This window comes from Peromyscus maniculatus, chromosome 23 (genome assembly GCF_049852395.1).
Source record: "Peromyscus maniculatus bairdii isolate BWxNUB_F1_BW_parent chromosome 23, HU_Pman_BW_mat_3.1, whole genome shotgun sequence".
In the NCBI taxonomy this organism is placed as follows: Eukaryota; Metazoa; Chordata; class Mammalia; order Rodentia; family Cricetidae; genus Peromyscus; species Peromyscus maniculatus.
Genome location: NC_134874.1, coordinates 40,039,544 through 40,049,050, shown reverse-complemented (window position 1 = coordinate 40,049,050; position 9,507 = coordinate 40,039,544). Strand labels below are relative to the sequence as shown.

General features: G+C 40.2%; 1 long non-coding RNA gene across 1 annotated transcript; it reads left to right on the top strand.

The window, feature by feature from the left end:
- Positions 1-2,906: 2,906 nt before the first annotated feature.
- LOC143270572 (uncharacterized) lies at positions 2,907-9,245 on the top strand. The gene is made up of 2 exons (XR_013047775.1): positions 2,907-3,720; positions 4,091-9,245. It is a non-coding gene; the product is annotated as an uncharacterized LOC143270572 (long non-coding RNA).
- The last annotated feature ends 262 nt before the right edge of the window (positions 9,246-9,507 follow it).

Below are 9,507 nucleotides of genomic sequence, written 5' to 3'. Positions count from 1 at the left end.
ACTCTTTTTTTTTTTTTACTTTGTGTATTTTGAAGCTAAGATTTTTATTTTTTTTATATTTTATGTTATTTTACAATACTATTCAGTTCTACATAACAGCCACAGATTCCCTTATTCTCTCCCTTCCTGCCCCCATCAACTTCCCCCCAGCCCACCCCCCATTCCCACCACCTCCAGATCAAGGCCTCCCCCGAGGACTGAGATCGACCTGATAGACTCAGTCCAGGGAGATCCAGTCCCCTCCTCCCAGATTGAGCCAAGCGTCCCTGTATAAGTCCCAGGTTTCAAACAGCTATCTCATGCAGTGAGCCCAGGACCTGGTACCACTGCCTAGATGCCTCCCAAACAGATCAAACCAATCAACTGTCTCAACAATTCAGAGGGCCTGATCCAGTTAGGGGCCCCTCAGCCTTTGGTTCATAGTTCATGTGTTTCCATTCGTTTGGCTATTTGTCCCTGTGCTTTATCCAACCTTGGTTTCAACAATTCTTGCTCATATAAACCCGGGGCCTAGCCATGGATGTCTGCATCCAGATTCCTCAGTCCTTGGGTTTCTGGCACAACTATTAGGGTGTTTGGCCATGCCATCACCAGAGTAGGTCACTCCCGGCTGTCTCTAGGCCATTGCCAGCAGTCTTTTGTGGGGGTATCTTTGTGGATTTCTGTGGGCCTCTTTTCTTTTTTTTTTTTTTGGTTTTTTCGAGACAGGGTTTCTCTGTGTAGCTTTGCGCCTTTCCTGGGACTCACTTGGTAGCCCAGGCTGGCCTCGAACTCACAGAGATCCGCCTGGCTCTGCCTCCCGAGTGCTGGGATTAAAGGCGTGCGCCACCACCGCCTGGCTTAAAGGTGTGCACCACTACCACCTGGCTTTGAAATGCTTGCATTCTTTTTTTTTTTTTTTCTTCCAGAGCTGAGGACTGAACCCAGGGCCTTGCGCTTGCTAGGCAAGCGCTCTACCACTGAGCTAAATCTCCAAGCCCCTCTGTGGTCCTCTCTAGCACTTTGTTTCTTCCTTTTCTCATGTGATCTTCATTTACCATGGTCTCCTATTCCTTGTTCTCCCTCTCTGTTATTGATCCAGCTGGGATCTCCCGCTCCCACAGGCTCTCTTTCCCTCGACCCTCGCCCTTCATTACTCCCACTCATGTCCAGGCTGTTCATGTAGATCTCATCCATTTCTCCGTCATCATTGGGTGATCCCCGTGTCTTGGGGTCCTGTTTTCCAGGTAGCCTCACTGGTGATGTGAGTAGCAGTCCAGTCATCCTTGCTCCACATCTAGTATCCTCCTATGAGTGAGTACATACCATATTTGTCTTTCTGAGTCTGGGTTACTTCACTCAGGATGATTTTTTCTAGATCCATCCATTTGCCTACAAACCTCATGTCATTGTTTTTCTCTGCTGAGTAGTATTCCATTGTGTATATGTACCACATTTTATTTATCCATTCTTCAGGTGAAGGGCATCTAGGTTGTTTCTAGGTTCTGGCTATTATGAACAATGCTGATAGGAACATAGCAGAGCAAGTGCCCTTGTGGTATGATTGAGCATTCCTTGGTTATATGCCCAAGAGAGGTATAGCTGGATTTTAGGAGAGATTGATTCCCAATTTTCTAAGAAAGCAACATATTGATTTCCAACGTGGTTGTACAAGTTTGCATTTCCACCAACAGTGAAAGAGAGTTTCCCTTGCTCCACATCCTCTCCAGCATAAGAGGTCTTCAGTGTTTTTGATCTTAGCCATTCTGACAGGTGTAAGGTGGTATCTCAGGGTCATTTTGATTTGCATTCCCCTGATGATTAGGGATGTTGAGCAATTCCTTAAATGTCCTTTAGCCCTTTGAGTTTCCTCTGTTGAGAATTCTTTGTTTAGTTCTATAGCCCATTTCTTAATTGGGCTGTTGGTCTTTTTGATGTCTAATTTCTTGAGTTCTTTATATATTCTGGATATCAGTCCTCTGTCAGATGTGGGGTTGGTGAAGATCTTTTCCCATTCTGTAGGCTGTCGTTTTGCCTTGTTGGCCATATCCTTTGCTCTACAAAAGCTTCTCAGTTTCAAGAGATCCCATTGACTGATTGTTTCTCTCAGTGTCTGTGCTACTGGTGTTATATTTAGGAAGTGATCTCCTATGCCAATGCATTCAAGACTACTTCCTACTTTCTCTTCTAGCAGGTTCAGAGTAACTGGATTTATGTTGAGGTCTTTGATCTACTTGGACTTAAGTTTTGTGCATGGTGACAGATATGGATCTATTTGCAGCCTTCTACACGTTGATATTCAGTTATGCCCACACCATTTGTTGAAGATGCTTTCTTTTTTCCATTGTACACTTTTGGCTTCTTTGTCAAAAATTATATGTTCATAGGTATGCAGATTAATGTCAGGGTCTTCAATTCGATTCCATTGGTCCACATGTCAGTTTTTATGCCAGCACCAAGCTGTTTTTATTACTGTAGCTCTATAGTTGAGCTTGAGGTCAAGAATTGTGATGCCTCCAGAGGCTGTTTTATTGCACAGGATTCTTTTGGCTATCCTGGGATTTTTGTTTTTCCATATGAAGTTTAATATTATTCTTTCCAGGTCTGTGAAGAATTGTGTTGGTAATTTGATGGAGATTGTATTGCATCTGTAGATTGATTTTGGTAAGATTGCTATTTTTACTATGTTAATCCTGCCTATCCGTGAGCATGGGAGATCTTTCCATTTTCTGACATCTTCAATTTCTTTTTTCAGGGACTAAAAGTTCTTGTCATATAGGTCCTTTACTTGCTTAGTTAGTGTTACCCCCAAGGTATTTTACATCATTTGTGGCTATTTTAAAGGGTGATGTATCTCTAATTGCCTTCTCAGCCTGTTTGTCAATTGTATATAGGAGGGCTACTGATTTTTTTGAGTTGATCTTGTATCCGGCTATGCTACTGAAGGTGTTTATAAGAGTTATCAGTTCCTTGGTTGAATCTTTGGGGTCACTCAACTATACTATCATGTCATCTGCAAATAGGGAAAGCTTGACTTCTTCCTTTCCATTTTGTATCCCCTTAATCTCCTTACGTTGTCTTATTGCTCTGGATAGAAGTCCAAGTACTATATTGAACAAGTATGGGGAGAGTGGACAGCCTTGCCTTGTTCCTGATTTTAGTGGAATAGCTTTGAGTTTCTCTCCATTTAATTTGATGTTGGCTGTTGGCTTGCTATAAATTGCCTTTATTATGTTTAGGTATGTTCCCTGTATTCTTGATCTCTCTAAGACCTTTATTATGAAGGGGTGTTGGATTTTGTCAAATGCCTTTTCAGGATCTAGTGAGATGATCATGTGGTTTTTTTTCTTTCAGTTTATTTATATGGTGTATTACATTGACGGACTTTCGTATGTTGAACCACCCTTGCATCCCTGGGATGAAGCCTACTTGATCATGGTGGATAATTGTTTTGAGGTGTTCTTGGAGTCTGTTTGCCAGTATTTTATTGAGTATTTTTGCATCAATGTTCATGAGGGAGATCTGTCTGTAGCTCTCTTTTTTTGTTGCATCTTTGTTTGGTTTTGGATACAGGGTAATTGTATCCTCATAGAAGGAGTTTGGTAAAGTTCCTTCTGTTTCTATTATGTGGAACAATTTAAAGAGTATTGGTATTAACTCTTCTTTGAAGATCTGGTAGAATTCTGCGCTGAAACCATCTGGTCCTGGGCTTTTTTTTTGGTTGGGAGAGTTTTAATGATGGTTTCTGCTGTGGATATTGCTCTATATATAAATAAAACACTGATGGCCAGTGACCAGGCAGGAAGTAGGTTGCCATGCAGGAAGTAGGTGAGACAAGGAGAGAGGAGAATTCTGGGAAGCAGAAGGCTGAGGGGAGGGACTGCAGCCACCGCCAGGACAAGCAGCATGTGAAGACGCTGGGAAGCCACCAGCCACGTGGCAAGGTATAGATTTATAGAAATGGGTTAATTTAAGATATAAGAACAGTTAGCAAGAAGCCTGCCACGGCCATACAGTTTATAAGTGATATAAGTGTCTGAGTGATTATTTTATATGTAGATTGTGGGACTGCGGGGCTTGGGGAACCTGGAGAGAAGCTCTCCAGCAACAGGTTTCTATTTCCTTGGGGGTTATTAGACTATTTAAGTAGTTTATCTGGTCTTGATTTAACTTAGGTATGTGGTACCTATCCAGAAAATTATCCATTTCTTTTAGATTTTTCCAGTTTTATGGAGTGGAGGTTTTTGAAGTTTGACCTGATGATTTTCTGGATTTCCTCATTGTCTGTTGTTTTGTCCCCCTTTTCATTTCTGATTTTGTTAATTTGGATGCTATCTCTCTGCCTTTTGGTTAGTTTGCATAAGGGCTTGTCTATCTTGTTGATTTTGTTCAAGAACCAACTATTTTTTTCATTAATTCTTTGTATTGTTCTCTTTGTTTCTGTTTTATTGATTTCAGCTCTCAATTTTATTATTTCCTGGCATCTATTCTTCCTGGGTGACTTTGCTTCTTCTTGCTCTAGAGCTTTCAGGTGTGCTGTTAAGTGATTAGTGTGAGATTTCTCCAACTTCTTTATGTGGGCATTTAGTGCTATGAATTTCCCTCTTAGCACTGCTTTCACAGTGTCCCATAAGTTTGGTTATGTGGTATATTCATTTTCATTGATCTCTAGGAAGTCTTTAATTTCTTTCTTTATTTCTTCCTTAACCCATTGGTGAATCAGTTGAGCATTATTCAGTTTCCATGGGATTGTATGCTTTCTGTAGTTTTTGTTGTTGAAATCTAACTTTAAACCTTTGGTGGTCTGATAGAATGCAGGAGGTTATTCCAATTGTTTTGTATCTGTTGAGATTTGCTTTGTGGCCAATTATGTGGTTGATTTTAGAGAAGGTTCCATGGGGTGCTGAGAAGAAGGTATATTCTTTCTTGTTAGGATGGAATGTTCTGTAGATATCGATTAAGTCCATTTGAGTCATAATATCATTAAGTCCTTTATTTCTCTGTTAAGTTTTGATTTGGGAGATCTGTCCAGTGGTGAAAGTGGGGTGTTGAAGTCTCCCACTATTAATGTGTGGGGTTTTATATGTGGTTTAAGCTTTAGTAATGTTTCTTTTACATATGTGGGTGCCCTTGTGTTTGGGGCATAAGTGTTCAGAATTGAAACTCCACTTGGTGGATCTTTCCTTTGATGAGTATGTAATGCCCTTCTCGATCTCTTTTGATTGATTTTAGTTTGAAGTCTATTTTACTGGATATTAGGATGGCTACACCTGCTTGCTTCTTAAGACCATTTGATTGGAAAGTTTTTTCCCAGCCTTTAATTCTTAGGTAGTGTCTCTCTTTTAATTTGAAGTGTGTTTCTTGTATGCAGCAGTAAGATGGGTCCTGTTTTTGTATCCATTCTGTTAGCCTTAGTATGAGCACCTCACTGTTTCACAGCCTATTTAGCAGTGTGCACATCTGTAGGGGTAAGCTTGTAGCCTATAGTTCTTAGTCCCACGGTATGGTAGACCAAGTACAGAAAGAAAAAAAATGTGGATAATACAAAAATTGTTGACTATGTGCTTAGTATATCTATACTGCCATAATTGCTAAAAAGAATAGGCTCACTTCTCATCACAGAGGGAGAGACATAAAAATATAACCACTCAAGCCTCTTTCCCCTTGACTTTAATCAGAATATCTGCATCTGAATAGGCCACTGTCCATGACTGCCTCTTGTGGCCATGTGACATACACAAGCTCACTCAGTGGGACCCCCAGCCTTCTTTGTATTTGACTGACCAGGATCATGTTCCAGTGGTCCCCTGATTATAGTATTCTATGAATTGTGAATAAATGAAGTCCCTGTGTTCACAGATCTAGTGTGCCATGATGAAAGGAATACTGTAACAGAAAACTATCCCACTAGGTTAACACCAGCATCACAAGTCTCTCCTTTGAAAATGAATGTCAGTCTTTCAGAAACAGAGCTCTTTGCCCAGATGCCTTATCCTGTATGGGTCCACCATTCTGCTATTATCTGGTTTCCATGTTGGAAATGTGGACAGTTTCCTTCAGCTCACTACATTGCCTTTCTGTTTTCCTTGTTTATATGGGTCATGACACCTCTTTCTTGATTTCAGTGACTTCCCATTTCATGCACTGCAGGGAATGAACTCTCTCCTTTGTTACTCTGACACTTCCTACTCATCTTGTACCATGAAAATACTGTCTACACATCCATCTCACCCTGAGACCTCTTGTTTTCTATTCTCATTTTCTTTTTTTTTTTTTCACTTTTATTTTTAAGTGCAGAATTTTATTTCTATAGTCACCTGGCTTCCTTACTTCCAGGCCTGTGAACCTCAAAGATGTTACAAATGGGGAGAAAGAAGAGGTAGAAGGAAGACAAGGAGGAGGAGGGGGAGATGGAATTCATCAGGAAAGGAGCAGGGAACAAGGTACACTATATTTCCAAGAATACCCACAATAGCTTATCTCCTCTTTTTTTTTTTATTTTTTATTTTACAACACCATTCAGTTCAACATAATAGCCACAGATTCCCCTGTTCTCCCATTCTCGCCCCCTTCTCCCTCCCCCCAGCCCACCCACCATTCCCACCTCCTCCAGATCAAGGTCTCCCCCGAGGACCAGGATCGACCTGGTAGACTCAGTCCAGCCAGGTCCAGTCCCCCCCTCCCAGACCGAGCCAAGCGTCGCTGCATAGGTCCCAGGATTCAAACAGCCAACTCATGCAACGAGCTCAGGACCCGGCACCAACACACAGCTGCCTCCCAAACAGATCAAGCCAAATGACTGTTTCACCCATTCAGGGGGCCTGATCCAGTTGGGGACCCCTCAGCCTTTGGTTCATAGATCCTGTGCTTCCATTCATTTGGTTATTTGTCCCTGTACTTTATCCAACCTTGGCTTCAACAATTCTCATTCATATAAACCCTCTTCTTTCTCACTAATTAGACTCCCAGTGCTCCACCAGGGGCCCAGCCGTGGATGTCTGCATACAGATTCCTCAGTCCTTGGATGGGGTTTATGGCACAACTATCAGGGTGTTTGGCCATCCCATCACCAGAGTAGGTCAGTTCCTGCTGTCTCTCGACCATTGCCAGCAGTCTTTTGCGGGGGGTATCTTTGTGGATTTCTGTGGGCCTCCCTAGCTCTCTGCTTCCTCCCCTTCTCATGTGGTCTTCATTTACCATATTCTCATTTTCTTAAGCCTACTAAGGTGAGTCCAACGTTATTACCCATTGTCTTTAGGCTGCTGATCTACAAATTCCTTTTTATATTTTGATCAAAATCACAAGCGAGTATTTAATTTCTAACGAAACAGGTTTTATATTAAAAACTGTAAAAAGAGTGAACTCCAAGTTAACTAACACAAAAAGATGTTTCTATTTGGAGCAGGTGGTGACTAACACAGAGAGAAAAAGTTGGCCAAGGTACATGAAATAAGAGTGGATAATTTTCAGCCCTTTGGAACATCATATCCCTTCCTCACCAGGCTCATGAAGGAGTGGAAAGATAGTAAGAACCATGGTTGATTACTATAAGAAAACAATTTCTTAGCCCACAATAAGTCAGGTGAGCATATGAACTCACATTAAGTGTGACAACATGCACAAACCTAGTGCAAGCACACAGAGGACCAAATCCCTCAATTGAGATTGGAGGTAGTCATAAAGACCTGCCACTAGCTGAAGAATTACTGACATTTGACACATCCATGGGGAGAAGAAATGAGAATTATTTTCAAGAGTTATACACTGGGTTAGTCAACTATGTTCCAGTGGAATACAATCCAAAAACTTTAAGACTAGGACTCATTTTCCTTGAGGGTAGAAAAGTATGGCAGAAAGTTCTTGGGCTACACATAGGTGTTAGATCTAATATAATTGGAAGAAGGGGAAGAAAATCTACAGTACCCACTGAACACAATTCTCAAAGAACTAATAGAGAGCAATAACCAATTCCTTAATCTTGCCAGTGACTTAAAGTTGTAGTCAGTTTGTAACAAAGCTCCTGGAATTGGCAAAGAAAGGAATACCACCAATACCACAAAGCAGAACACTTATGCTGTGCACAGTAAAAATATGTAGGTCCCCCTCACTTTAAAAGAGCACCCATAGAAGACTCCAAATGAGAATATGGCAATTCCTTGGGAATGTATTTGATTGAAAATGCCGGTCAAATGGATCCCTGATATAAACTGATGAAATACAGACTTATTACCATGGGTTATCACAAAGAGATTGTTGTAACTATTACACAAGCCATCATGATACAGATTAAGATGGTTACAGGATTGGCAGCATTTAAAAATGGTTCTGTGTTGCAGGAAGTAAAAAGAGTTGTAAACAGGAGTAGCCCATGGCAGTTTCCATCAAGGTTTCAAAATTAACTGACAATGGTCTAAAGTAAGTCCAGAGTCCTGTAATTAGAGAAGGCCTAAGACCATATTGCATCTGGAATGCCTTCTGCTGAGGAAGGTAATATGCCTGCTGTGGAACTGAACCCACATAGAGGTAATGTGTATTACAGCTAGCAGACCTGATGTTATGGGATGTCACAACATGGCCCAGATTATCTCAATATTACACTTAGATATTGGATATGGGTCTGAAATTTGGAATATTTTAATGATGACTGCTGTTCTTTTTCTAATTCATTGTTTTGTGATACTGATTTCTGGTATGGGGGAGAATTTTGAAGGAGGGAAAGGTAGGATTTCAAAGTGTTTGAGCTTATATACTGAAAGTAGGTCATTATTCACAGAATTTTGAAGGTTGTACCTACCTCAAGCTTTGGCCTTCATTCTCAGATTCCTTGTCCTCTACTTTGAAATGATGATAGATCCAAATCTCACCACCTGCAGCCCACCTGAATCCTATGTGTCTTTCCTTAAATAATGATGGTATTTCTTATACATTAGGAAACAAAATAAGCTTATCTTCCATTTCATTTTTCATTTCAGGTCAATTTTTTCATAGGGAAGTAAGAAGTAATTAATAAAATTGATTAATAATCATTTATTTATTAGTCAATGCAGTCCTTGTTTATGTGAATTGATATGTATGTTGGATTCTGTTAGAATATTGGAATACTTGACCTGGAGAGTTGCTTATTAAAGAAGTACCTTAGCTTAAAGTATATTGTCTGAGAGTATAAATATCTTTCTTCCAGGTTCTGACTCTAACAATAATATCTGTAATTGTTACTATAAGAATACATTTGACCATTGCTTATTTTAATAAATTTTATCTTGAGACACATGTTATCTCTAGAGGAATAATCTGTCTAGATTTTCCACAACAAGGTATTTATTACATTTTAAAGAAAGAGCATGAGCTCATTTTAAAAACAATGTCCACTTGTCTTATGGCCAATTTTTCACTGCTGCAGATCTCAATGGAGATTTATGACTTTTTCTATTTGTATGATTTTACTAGATTGTATTGGTTTTATTTACTTATGTACTAATTTATCTTACATGTCTCTGTGTTTTAACTGAGAAGGAAAAAGAAAGGGTG